This window comes from Mustela lutreola, chromosome 1, assembly GCF_030435805.1.
Source record: "Mustela lutreola isolate mMusLut2 chromosome 1, mMusLut2.pri, whole genome shotgun sequence".
Taxonomy (NCBI): domain Eukaryota; kingdom Metazoa; phylum Chordata; class Mammalia; order Carnivora; family Mustelidae; genus Mustela; species Mustela lutreola.
The window spans coordinates 250,559,347-250,572,516 of record NC_081290.1 but is presented as its reverse complement, the minus strand read 5'-3'; the positions used below and the strand labels follow the sequence as shown (position 1 = coordinate 250,572,516).

The 13,170-nt window shown below is 39.9% G+C and overlaps 1 protein-coding gene and 1 non-coding gene across 3 annotated transcripts in view; one reads left to right on the top strand and one right to left on the bottom strand.

Annotated features, from left to right (window-relative positions):
• Positions 1-13,170, bottom strand: part of NELL1 (neural EGFL like 1) — an 847,777-nt gene that overhangs the window by 83,802 nt on the left and 750,805 nt on the right. The window lies entirely within an intron of this gene.
• On the top strand, positions 6,011-6,117 carry LOC131822854 (U6 spliceosomal RNA). The gene has a single exon (XR_009350341.1). It is a non-coding gene; the product is annotated as a U6 spliceosomal RNA (small nuclear RNA).

The following is a 13,170-nucleotide window of genomic DNA, read 5'->3' as shown; positions in this document are numbered from 1 at the left end:
ACAAAGGAATGGAATTTTTATATGCTACCATACTCAAGGTCATGCACTCCAAAAATTAGAAGATCCAAGCAAGCAATCTAAGTGAACGATGTAGCCCAGGCATTAGTAAACTGGAGATAGTATATGCCCAGCCCAATGGGACTGGTTATTACTTAGCTCTCGGAAATGTCGCCATGTTATTCCATGATAGAATCCCAGCAAAGACTGCTCCTTTATCCTTCATCACTAGTTAAGTCTGGCTGGAAGTTTGGTTTTATTCTTTTTTAAAACACCAGTTGGGCCAACACTGGACAGAATAAACACACCATGTTTTCACCAAACTTGAGCTTTCAGTTTGCAGACTCTGAGTCCAATGACCTTCTTTTTACATGTAGGAAAACAGAATACCAACGAGAGAGAGGTATCTAAGATCTCTTAGCTCATTAGACAAATCCCTAACAGCACGAATCATTTCAACGGTTGTCTAAAGAGTAGCAATGCCAAATTGCTAGACAAATTTTAAGCATGCGCACACATGCACAAGCACACACACACACACACACACACCATTTATCACTTGACATGTGTCCAGAGACTTTGCGATCTACCAAATATAAAAATGGGAGAGAGGAGCGCCTGGGTGGCTCAGTGGATTAAATAAAGCCTCTGCCTTCGGCTCAGGTCATGATCCCAGGGTCCTAGGATGGAGCCCCACATTGGGCTCTCTCTGCTCAGCGGGGAGCCTGCTTCCTCCTCTGTCTCTGCCTGCCTCTCTCCCTATTTGTGATCTCTTTCTGTCAAATAAATAAGTAAAATCTTTATAAATAAATAAATACATAAATTAAATAAATAAATGAACAAATAAGGGAGAGAATGAAGATGTCTTCAATGTCTATTCAGAGTGCAGGCACCATGTTTTAGTCTCCATGGCAGCCCTGAAATGCACAATTCACTCTCTCTTCTCCCCACTTCACAGAGAAAAAAAAATCCAGGAATGTAGTCACTTACCCAAGACCATAGGATAGCACATGACAGAGCTAGCTAGGATACAATAGGAAATCTAGAGAAGGCCAAATACTCTGTCCTCCTACTAATTGCAGCACTGTCTCTTTTTCCACCTTCTGTGCATTCATAAGTAACCACACATGGCCTCTTCCCTTGAGGTCTTCACAGCGTGTTGGGGGAGACACACATAGAAAAAAAATTCTCTAAGGGAAACTCAGCGTCAACTACACTGAGAAACTGCAGTATGTGTGGGGACACATCCAGAGCCAGGGCCTGGCCTTTCCTTCCCTAACCCGCAATCAAGCAAGTGGAGGGGCCAACCTATTCCTTGTTATCTTAGAGAATGTTCTAGCTTCAAACTTAGACCATGGAGTGTCTAACAGAGTCTTTCTGATGTGAAATGCTGCCCCTTATAGGCTTGGCAATAATGATCCCATAGGGCATGTGCAGCAGAGAACCATGTTGAATGTGCTATCACACACGGCATCTTGTTTGATCCACACACTACCACAGTGAGGTGGGCACTTTGGGATTCAGAGAGTCCCTTCAAACGCGAGGAAACAGAACGTCACAGAGAGTACTTACAGTGGGATAAGCCCTGCCTCCTAGCCCTAAGTTCTTTGTAACCTAATATGCAGCTATTCAGGCATTTAGGGAGAGAAAGGAAAGAACTGAGCGGCAGGAAGCAAGAGAAAGTTTTCCCCAGAGAGAGAGAGAGAGAGAGAATGAGAGTTAGTTAACATGCTGCAGGGGAGTGGGTCTCCTAATGGTGATATTTCGATAGGCTCCCTCCTCATCAGCAAGCTTTCCCTACAATTGGGTCTTTTCTCTTCCAGAAATCTTCACTAAATTACTTCCATTGGCCCTATCCTCATCCTTGTCCTGTGACTAAAACTGAGATTTTCAGAAGGAAGCAGAAACGTGGCAGCCACCGAAGTCCCCAGATTGTTTATATTGAGGGCCATGTGAAGGTCAGTCCCGTAACAGTGATGCAAATGTCCAGAAAACAATTATTATTAAATGATTTCAGTTTCCATGAACATTGTCCAGGAAGAGTCAAATCGTCCTCCAGAGCCTTTTACCATTTTTGGTGGCTTTACCTTCAGTTCTATCAACCTTTAAGCTATAGGAAATCTTTGTTCAAGAAGGACTCTCTCACCCACTTCAGTCATCAACATCACTAGTACCACCTCCATCACTTAACTCCTTCCTTCTCAATAATGATATTGGCAAAGGAAGGAAGAAATAAATTGAAAACCAGTCCTCAACAAAATCAACACTGCTTCCCAATGCCTAAGGCAGGGCTCTCCTGTCACAAACAAAACTGCCTAACTCCCTGTGCCAGATCTACCCCTGTGGCCTTACAACAGATGACCTGAACAGTCAGCCCTGGGATAAGAAACAGCTTCCACACATTGTACGGTTTTGGCTGGCACACACAGACTTATATTTTACAACTGAACCCCACTGCCAATATCAAGAGCTTGCAGTTTCCACATAAAATTTTTGATTCCTGGCATCTTTAAAGAAAAAATTAATCTGTCAAACCTGGATCCACATTCCACATGGCAACAACTGGCAAAAGATGAGCACTGGCTGCCACGTTTAAATGGTTCGTGGACTCTGTGTTGCAGACCAGTCCATTCCTGGCTCACCCGACTCATCTTTGACAGGTGTAGACATCTAAATTTATGACACCTGCCAGAAGAGGCTGCCCTCATGCTGGCAAGGGCAACTAAATCTCTAAGTTTTGGCTGATGCATCTCTGACATTAGGAATATTTTTAAGATGCAATCCTCATATAAGCATTTTTCAATACCAAACAAATACAAAGGTTATTTGCAATGTTAATTATACGTTACTAATTTAAAAAATGGTTGTTGTATTATTTTTAATATTTGCAAAATGATGGAATATGTTTAGTTGATTCTGAAAAATCTTTTTTAAAGAAGATTTCATTTATTTATTTATTCTTTAAAGAGAGAGAAAGAGTGTGAGTGGAGGGAGAGGCAAAAGAAGGAGAGAATCTCAAGCAGACTCTGTGCTGAGTGCAGAGCTAGATGCAGGGCTTGATCTCCCAACCCTGAGATTCTGACCTCAGCTGAAACCAAAAGTCAGACACTTCACCAGCTGATCCCCTCCAAGTGACCCTTTCTCTGAATCTTGTGTCACTTTATGTACTAATTAAATGATGTTTCCAGGTCAATTGCTTGGAATTAAATAATTTACAATTAAAAATTAGTAAAGTTTTATTTTACATAATAAAAACAAATAGAAATTCTAGTATTTCAGTCCCAATGGGTTCATGTGACCAGTCCTGAGGCACATGTCTGGTGCTGCAGGGCAGAGGGGAAATGCCCATCATATTTCTTTCATACAGAATTATAAATTAATTCAAATTAATAAACGTGAATAGTTCACATAGTAAGGCTTCTCTTCTCCTTACTCAACATTATTTCACAGGCATTAATTTTTCTTGTGGTGTTGACTACAATTCATTGAGTAAAATGGTTTGGGAGGAAAGAGAATCACAAGTCAGAACCTAATTGAACAGCAGGGATTGACTGGCATTAGCAAGAGCCTCTGCTCTGGCAGCATCGGTGAGCTGCCTGGGGTCCCGGACCTCAGCTGCCTGTGGAATTAATGCTCGAGAATAAATTTAGTATCCTATCACCTCGAATGCTTATTTTGTTTGTCAAATAGGGGTCATTAACCCCACTTTCTTACTCCAAAATGACCAAGTAGGTTTTTGATATATAACCCACCAATCATCTCTTGGACATCAGCCACATACCAGCAACTAGCCTGGGTATTCAAGGCAATGGATCTGGGGAGGTGGAATGCAAATGTGCTTTTTGGTTTATATCTGTTGCAGAGATTTTTTTTTTTTTTCATGACACATAAGCTTATATTGTGAGATGGTTTGGGATTGAATTCATAGAAGTGTTTTTTCCTCACTGTATGGTTTTGGATTCATCCTCATCTTCTTCATCTTTAAAACAGACATAGTAGTTCTTACATTATAGACTTTCTGTGACTATTAAATGAGACTTGTACTACTTTTTGAAGCCAGTGAGTAAAAATGTTGGCTTCTTTTAACCCTCTGCTACCAGGGCACAAAGATGAATACGATTTATTCCTGTTTTGTAGAAGTTCACATTCTTTGAAGATTACCAGCACATATATAATTAAAATATTAGACAGTATTATAAATGAAATGTAGTAAGTACCAAACCAAAGTTCCAAGGTCATCCTACTAGTAAAATCTTGGGATGACATACTTTCTGATAACATGTTCTCAAATATAATGTGATTTCTGAGTGGTATTTGGTGCTTATTCTCTGACTAGCCTTTTTTTTTCCTTTCTTTCTTTTTGAAGAGTTTATTTATTTATTGAAAAAGAGTGCACAAACTCGGGGAGAGGCAGAGCAAGAGGAACAGAATCTCAAGCAGACCCTGCACTGAACACAAGCCTGATGGGGGGGGGGGGCTCAATCTAGCAACCCTGAGATCATGACCTGAGCCGAAATCAACAGTTGGAGGCAAAACCAACTGAGCCATCCCTGACTAGCCTTTATTTTCCAAGAGAGGTAGAATAAAGTACTTATCTTTTCAGGAGAAGGGGCAGAAAAGAGAACGCAAGGTCAGCAGTAAATAAAATTTGGCCCTGCTTTGGGAATGAGAATGGGTCCCATATACCCAATATTCTCTTAGCTTTATCTTCTGCGATCATCAGCGATCATCAATGAGCACCAACTCACTAGGACATTTATGGAACAGCTGCCATGTTCCAGCCAAGACAAGGAATTAGAAGCAGTCAATGTGACCTTGAGGCCTGGGGACAATCACCACCAGACGGCACCAAGCAGCAGCCAGGTCTGCATGAATTAAATCCTGGCGCTGACTCCCAGGGCAGGCTCATATTTTAAGCCCACTTTCTCCAACACATGGGTTTTCCTGTATTCAGATTTTAATAGAAGATGTGAACAGTATTACAATTCCCTGTAAGACCTACACCCTCCTTACCCTTTTTCTCATCCCACTCCACTCTCCCCTTAGCCCACTGCACTGTGGACACCCTCGTCTTCTCTGGTCCAACATCTAACGTGGAGATTTTGTACTAGCGATCTCCTCTTCCTAGAACACTGCTAATAAACACGACCAGCTCCTGCTGTTATTTAGGTCACAGCTCAAATGCCACCAACTCAAAGAATCCTTCCTTGACCACCATTTATAAAGCAGCTTCCTCTCTTCAGTCTCTCCCTATTCCATGACCCTGCTTTCTTTTCTTCATAGCATCAGTCAGTACCTGATGACCTGGTTGGTATATACAGTTGTGTATGGTCTTTCTATACTAGAATATAAGCTCACGGAAGCAGGGACTCTTCTGCCTTGTTTACCACCATGCCCCCACAGCCTTCTACATGACTGTCGGTAAGGATGGTGCAAGCTCATTGGAAGGCTGCTTTGGATCATTGCCTGGCTCCTGCTGGGGCACGCGGAGTAAGCCCAGTAGTAACTCCAGAGGGAAAATTTAAATAAGAAAGTCATAGGAACTAGGGTATGTTGGAGGCTCTAAGCAAGAGACTATTCCAGATTATTCCAGTACACACATTTGCTTGAGTATACTGGGGATAATATTTTAAGATTTTATTTATCTGACAGATCACAAGCAGGGGGGGGGGGGTTGCAGACAGAGGGAGAGGGTAAAGCAGGCTGCTGCCTGAGCATAAAGTCCCATGTGGGGCTCGATCCCAGGACCCTAGGATCTTGACCTAATCCAAACGCAGCCAGTTAACTGACGGAGCCACCCAGGCACGGGGGGATAACAACTTAGTAATGATGGTGATAACCGCAGCAACAACTAGCTCTTATTAAGTGTTTACTCTGCCAAATATTTCACAAGTATTAGCTTACTTAACCCTCTGAACAACCTGATGATATAAGTACTATTATTATCCCCATTTTACAGATAAGAAGTTACAGGACCTGCTCAAGACTACCCACCTAAGAAACAAAGGTAATGGTGCTCACTTCAGCAGCACATATACTAAAATTGGAACCATACAAAGAAGATTAGCATGGCCCCTGTGCAAGGATGACCCGCAAATCTGTGAAGTGTTCCATATTTTTCTGTGCTATGGTGAGAACTGTGAAGTGTGTAAACCTGGCAGTTCACAGGCCTGTTCCTGGGGCTAATAATACATTATATATGAATAAAAAATTAAAAACTTAAAAAAAAATGAAGGAAATGAGATATAAACCATGAGAGTATGTTTCCATTCTCTTAACTATTGTTTCAATCAAATCATGGAAATAACAAACACACATAAAAAAAAATTACTCTTAAAGAGCTAAAGAGGTCTTAGCTAGGAGAGATGAGTACAGCTGACAAGTCAAGCAGATGTAGGGCAGGTCACCTCCTAGAAAGGGAGATCACATGCAGGATGGTTAAAAGATCAATAAGTATTCAAGCAAGAGGGGTTGAGGTGAATAAAGAACTCTTGAGGGTTCAAAATATATACATTCAAAAAAATGCTCACACGCAGGTGTATCTCTTTGTGCTCCACGAATTCATACCACACTTTAAACCTGTTCTGCCAGGCTGCACTATGGCATTTTGGCAGATTTGGGCAAGAACAAATGAACTGCAATTTGTCTCCTGAAACTGTATTAAGGTTTAGCTCTCAACAACTGTTTGTATGCTAGCTGAACCAGAGAACTGTGAGAAGGGCAAGACTGACACCAAGAACAAAGATTAGACTGAGCTTTTCTACATGCTTCTACATAATTCAGGTAAAGGGCAGAAATGAGAATATTCCCAGGTGTGCTTAAGAACATGGTTTCCAAATTCCACAGAGAATACCTAAACTGCATTTGAATTCTGTGCTTCACTCCAGCACGGTTATTTATGGTGTTTATTGAATATAGCCACTATTCTCTGCCTCTCTGCACATTTACAAATACAGTTTCTAAAAGGCATCCATTATGGCTTATGATCTATAATTGGAAACAAGATGCTACCAGTCATGCATTCACTGACATTACAGAATCATGTAAAGTCATCCTGGCCCACTCCTAAAGGGCTGGAGAGGTCTTGTCATTCAATACAAATGCCTGAGATGTTAATTAGGCCTCGGTCCCTGGACTTTTTTTTTTCTTTTTTTCTTTTTTTTTTAAGATTTTATTTATTCATTTGACAGAGATCACAAGTAGGCAGAGAGGCAGGCAGAGAGAGAGGAAGGGAAGCAGACTCCCTGCTGAGCAGAGAGCCTGATGTGGGGCTCGATCCCAGGCCCCTGAGATCATGACCTGAGCCGAAGGCAAAGGCTTTAATCCACTGAGCCACCCACGTACCCCTGCACACGTATTTTTATAACTTCCTCTTATCACTTAACATCGTTTTGACATTTACTGATGTTGAGAGGAGTAAGCCCAATTTACTCAATTTCTGTACTATTATTTCATCCTTTTTTTCTTTTTTTTTTAATTTATTTTTTATTTTCAGCATAACAGTATTCATTATTTTTGCACCACACCCAGTGCTCCATGCAATCCGTGCCCTCTATAATACCCACCACCTGGTACCCTGACCTCCCACCCCCCCGCCCCTTCAAAACCCTCAGATTGTTTTTCAGAGTCCATAGTCTCTCATGGTTCACCTCCACTTCAGGACTTTCCCCCAACTCCCTTCAGGACTGGAAGAGATTATGCTGAGTGAGGTAAGTCAAGCAGAGAGAGTCAATTATCATATGGTTTCACTTATTTCATCCTTTCTTTGATGGAAATTTTGTTCCCAGATTTTTACAATCATAATCAATGAAGTAATGGACATTCATGTTTTGGGTTCTTGTGTACATGTCCAAGGGTTCCTCAAATATATTCCTATAAGTGGAATTGTTGGGTCAGGGAGTATGTGCACAGTCACCTTTACCAAAGCGAAGCACTGACCAAAGTGCTCAAAATTTATATGAATATATGTCCAGCAAAAGTGCGGTATTTTTCCAGTTGCTTTATGTCTTTGGCAACACTTGGCATTGTCATAAGTCTTGTTACAACAGTGGGTGCGTAATTGTATTTCAGTGTGGTTTTATTTAGATTTTCCTGATTACTAGTGAAACTGAACGTCTTTCCATAGATTTATGGATTTTTGTTTCTATAAGTTATGTTTATAAGTTTTGTCCATTTTGTTTTCTTTTTATAGAGACTGGAACAAGTTATTTATATAATCTATATATTATCTTCCTGGTTTATATGTTTCACAAGTATCTTCTCTCCATATATGTAGTTTATAATTTTATTTTTTTAAAGATTTATTTATTCAAGAGAGTGCACAATGGGGAGTGGGAGAGACAATCCAAAGCAGACTCCCCACTGAGTGTGGAACCCAAAACAGGGCTCAATTTCACCCACCTAAGGATCATGACCTGAGCTGAAATCAAGAGTCAGACACACAACGAACCCGCTGAGTTACCCAGGTACCCCTATTTTCACTTTTGTGAGAGGATGTTTTCTTTGATGAACACAAACTAATTTATGCTAATGTAAAGTGATTTTCAATCTTTTTCCTTTGTTGTGTTTTTAAAAGGGGTTGTTTCTATTGATTCACTATTAAATATGACACCTGCTATAGATTTTTAAATTCTGTATCTCAGTTGCTAAGTTTTTTTCAACATAGTGAATGAATTTTATTGAAAGCTTTTTCTCTTTGTGGTGATTCTGCATCTTTCTTTCCTTGAACCATGGAATGTAATTAATTATATTGATATATTAAGTACTATTAAATTATCCTTGAATTTCTAGGATAAAGGCAACCTGTTTATGAGATTTAAAAAAAAAAAAAAAAACACTTCAGGTTGTTTTAGTTACATTTGTTCTGAATGGAATTTTAAAATAGAAGTGATACGAAACTATGATTTTCCTGTATTAAGTTGATGCAACCTCGTTTGTAAGAACATTATGCTATCCATAGTAAGTCAAATTGGGAAGTACTTCCCCTTTGTTATTCTCTGGACTATCTTGTAAAGATCAGCAGCATATGTTTCCTGGGTATTAAACGGGACTTGCTGGTATTTATCTGCACTTAGGTTTTTAGTATCTATGTGTATGGCTAGATGAACATAGATTTTTAGTGAACTGAAACTTTTAGTTGTTATATATCTACTCATTTAAAAAAATGTCAAGTCATTTGGCAAATTATATTTTTCCATTAATATGTGTACAACATGAGAGTTTTCAAATTATAATATAAAACTGTTATTTTTAAAGAAATATTTGTGGTACCTGTATTTAAGTTTCAGTTCTTACTTCTAATCATGATCAATTTTTTTCCTTTTTTTTTTTAAAGATTTTATTTATTTATTTGCGAGGGAGAGAGAGAGAGAGAATGAGAGAGAGCAGGAGAGGAGAGAGGTCAGCAGGAGAAGCAAACTCCCTGCTGAGCAGGAAGCCCAATGTGGGACTTGATCCCAGGACATCAGGATCATGACCTGAGCCCAAGGCAGTCACTCAACCAACTGAGCCACCTAGGCACCTAATCATGATTATTTTTATACCTTGTCTCCTTTGTCCGTAATTAGTGCCACTAGGATTTGGTTTATTAAAAAAAATCTTAAAAAAAAAAACACTTTAGTATTGATGATTTAGATATTTTCATTTTATTTTTGGTATCATCTTTATTTTTTTCTCCTTTGATTCACTCTGCTTTGTTCTGTGGTTATTTTTGTTAACTTCATAAGCTGTCTGCTTTCATCATTAATTTTAGCCTTCTATACTCACAAAAGATCTGAGATACTTCAAAAACCACATCATCTATATTCAACAAACTTAATTACCTATTTTAATTTCTGAAATATTTGTTAGGACCTAAAACTCTATTTTCTGAAGTCCTGGTACACGTCATCTGTTGTTTATTATTTTTCTGACTCCCATTCATATTAGCTAGAAATTTTGAACGGCAGATTGTGCTCAGTGGTGTTTTATCTGAGAACCTGGTGGGACCAGAGGTGGTGGTGAATTCCTCCAGAAAGAATGAGCTTTTGTTTCCACCAGATACACCCGGAGGATAAATCTCTAAAAAACAAAACAAAACAAAACAACAACCCTTTAACCTAATGTTTAAACTTTGGTTTCTCCCAGATCAAGTGTAATATGAATCCAAACTTGTTTTTTCTTTTTCCCCTGGAATATGTTTTTTATATGAAGGGAAGATAGTCAATGAAGAAGAAAAAAATTTTAGAAAACTGAAGATGCGTTTTGTTCAGGATGTCCCAGACGCTTAACCTGATGGAAAGAACTCAGCAGTCTTGAGTGAATTCTGACTTCGCTTCTTCTAAAATGTGACCTTGAACTAGTGTATGCCTGATTATTTGCATTTTAAAGTATGGAGAACATATTACACTGACAGAGTAAAGATTAAACATATACAATATGAATCCACCTAACTGCCTGAAAATACTGTATGTTCAATATATGATAGGATAGCACTGCCTCCTTCTTCTTCTATTTCTTTCTTGGGTAGGACAGAATGACAGTGCAGCCACTGAAAGGACCTCTCGTCTACTATCTTTCTGGCCATGATCCTAAAAATCATGGCATTTATTCAACAAATATTCATTAACTATCTCCTCCATACTAAGCACTAACAAACAGGGTCACACAGTAGGAAACACTAGAGTGAATCTAATACCTCTCTCTAGGGTTAGAATTTAATGGACTTAGGTCAGTAAGCATTTTAAGATAATAATGGTCACTATTCTGTATGCTTTGAATATATTATCTTTCTTCATTTCTCCATCAATTGTATGAAGTATTTGCCTGATTCTTCCAGATGATGAAATGAAAGTCCCAAATCATACAGGGAGAACGCCTCAAAGCTCTATTAAAGCACAGGCCATTTTACTTCAGATTCTGTAGCTTCTACTAAGAATACAAAGTCATTATACGGTGTTATTCTCTTAAGTGCATTAGGGCTCTTTAGGCCTGAAAATCACAAACACATCATCCCAACTATGCTTGAGCACCATGACTCGGGGCAAAGGTGGACCTGTGAACTGTTGGGTCAGTCAGGGATGATATCATGCCAAACACCAGGCTGAACTGTGCAACTGCAGCTCTAGACTGCCATGATCAGGCTGCTTTACGTTTTCTAAGAATGTCAAAATAAATTCATAAATTAGAAAATGACAGCCAAATTGACACTTTTTTTTTTCAAGTTTTGATTTAAATCCAATTAGTTCGTTTCAGGTGAATTGAGTGACTCATCATTTAATAACACCCAGTACTCATCACAAGTGCTCTCCATAATGCCCATCACACCTTTAACCCAGCTCCCTGCTCACCTCTCCTCTAGCAGCCCTCAGTTTGTTCTCTATAGTTTAGAGTCTTTTTTCTGGTTTGCCTTTTCCCCTTTCTGTTCATCTATTTTTTTAATTCCACATATAAGTGAAATCATATGGTATTTCTCTTTCTCTGACTTGTTTCGCTTAGCATAATACACTCTAGCTCCATCCAAGTCCTTGAAAATACTAAGATTTCATTCTTTAAGGTGAAGGAATACTCCACTGTGTATGTGCGTGCGTGCGTGTGTGCGTGCGTGCGTGTGTTTGTGTATAGCTTTATCCATTCTTCAGTTGATGGACATTTGGGCTCTTTCCATAATTTGGCTATTGTTGATAATGCTGCTACAAACATCAGAGTACACACATAACTTGAGTGAGTGTCTTTGTATCCTTAGGGTAAATAGGTAAATACTAGTAGCATAATTTCTGGATCTTAGGTAGTTCTGTTTTGAACTTTCTGAGGAACTGCCATACTGTTTCCTGGAGTGGCTGTACCAGTTTGCGTTCCCATCAACAGTGTAACAATGTTCCCCATTCTGTGCATTCTCAATATCTGTGGTTTCCTGTGTTGTTAATTTTAGGATTCTGACAGGTGTGAAGTGATATTTCATCGTAGTTTTGTATTTTCCTGATGATGAGTGATGTTAAGTATCTTTCATGTGTCTATTAGCCAGTTATATGTCTTCTATGGAAAAATGTCTATTCATATCTTCTGTCCATTTTTTAATTGGATTGTATTTTGGGTGTTGCTTTTTTTTAAAAAAAGATTTTATTTATTTGACACAGACAGAGATCACATGTAGGCAGAGAGGCAGGCAGAGAGAAAGGGGGAAGCAGGCTCCCTGCTAAGCAGAGAGCCCCATGCGGGGCTCTACCCAGGACCCTGAGGTCATGACCTGAGCTGAAGGCAGAGGCTTAACCCACTGAGCCACCCAGGTGCCCCTGGGTGTAGCATTTTATAAGTTCTTTATGGGGCACCTGGGTGGCTCAGTCAGTTAAGTGTCCAAGTCTTGGTTTTGGCTCAGGTCATGATATCAGGGTGGTGAAACTGATCCCTGCATCAGGCTCTGCACTGAGCATGAAGCCTGCTTAAGATTTTCTTTCACTCCCCTCCACCCATGTTTGTACTCTTTCCCTCTAAAAAAATAAAACCTAGTTTGTCTGATGTGATGTCTATTTGCATGGTAAATGTTTCTTCCCTCTCTTACTATCAAATATGTCTCTCCCACCTTAATTATTACATCTGCACATGTTTTTAGGTCTCAAATGAGTCTGGTATGGTGGAGACTTGTGCTATGTCTTCTGGAAGAGGGTCTTGTGATGCTGGGATTGAGGCAGATTTGACACAGAAAGGCAGTCAAAACCAGAGCACAGGAGCATGGGGTTTGGAGCAAAGCCTGCTAAAGAGGCAGTATCCAGATAAACCACCCTCAGTAGGTATCTCTGTACCTAGGCTGAGGGACTGGGAGGGAAATGTTACCCACTGGCTCTTTAGTCCTCAGAGAGGCAAGGCCCCTCTTTCAGATGTGCTCCAAGAAGATGGAACTGTCTCTCTGCCAGTTTGTCGTCAGTAATCCTCAGACTGTGCCATCTGCCCCCAGGGTTACCTGCCCGTCTTCTCTACAGGAGCACTGTAGGACCCTCAGGGCTCTATACCAGCCATGCCATGGACCTCTAAAACTATTCTGTTGGTTACAAAACCTCATGAAAATCAGCCTCTCTTATTTCCCAGTCAGTGGCTTTGGGGAAGTGTCTTCCTTGTACACCCCCCCAACACACACCATGTGCTCCTCTCACTCTCTCTCTCTCTCTCTTAGTGCTATCTCCACAGCACTTGCAATCTATT